We start from the raw sequence: 969 nt of genomic DNA, 5'->3' as shown, positions 1-969 counted from the left end.
TTAAAAGCATTTTTGTTTACGTTAATTACAGAACCTATAAAGAGATAGAAGAACTCCAGCACTGTAAGTGAAGTTCTTCTGAAGTTCTTCTAGAAGCAATGAGTCAATCAGGATGGTGATTCCGTGTCTCAAGATCTCATCAGATTTAGGTTTATAAAATTAGGTTTGCAAAAACTCTGGATGGGTTGAGGTATTTTAATTCCAGCCTCCACTTTGTGAGTCTATGTTGAGCCAGTTGCTGCGGGGGCTTACATGGAGTTAAAGAAAGGGCTCTTCTCCTTGAAGAGTTTATTATCCAGTAGGGGTATAAAAGTCAATTTTATTATAATCCCTGAAGAGAATTAGTCTTATGTTATGAGCATAAACTAACAGGATGGTCAAAGAAAGCAACTCACTTGCCAGCTCTCTTTGCTCTCATCCATTGAGAAATGCAGAAGTCTTCTGGTTGATTTTCCTGAAACATCTCCCCTGTTGGCCTCTTCCTTGATAATGCGCTGCTCTGCGTGTTTTATAATCGCAGTATTGGATGTGCTCAGACCTAAGGAGGTAGGTGGCTGACCTTGGGTTCATTTCCTGCCAGCTCTACGAAAAGTTTTGGGTCCTTCTTTGAACACTTTATGGATTTGCTGAGCAGTCAGTGCAGGTTCTCCAAGAACCCATTTGTAGCCCCTGTTGCACTGGCTGGGAAAGCCTATATATATATAGGCTCCTCCTTCTTACAGGGAAGTTCTATTTCCCAGTTCTAAGTGGTCTGGGGAGAGCATTAATCATTGGAGTTCTCCTCCACCCCCCCTGACACCATGGGAACTTAGGGGGCAGGTAACTCAGACTTGACCTCCAGGCCTGTGGCCATAGTGATTATCCCAGGAATAAACCTGTAAAACCAAGCCAGGCCAATCAGAATAATTCCCTGGGGTTTAATCTGTGGCTGCCAGAAGGAGGCAGCTCTGTTTCTCTGAGGTCATTGGG

Source organism: Orcinus orca, chromosome 1 (genome assembly GCF_937001465.1).
Source record: "Orcinus orca chromosome 1, mOrcOrc1.1, whole genome shotgun sequence".
Lineage (NCBI taxonomy): Eukaryota > Metazoa > Chordata > Mammalia > Artiodactyla > Delphinidae > Orcinus > Orcinus orca.
Note: the sequence above shows the minus strand (reverse complement) of the source record.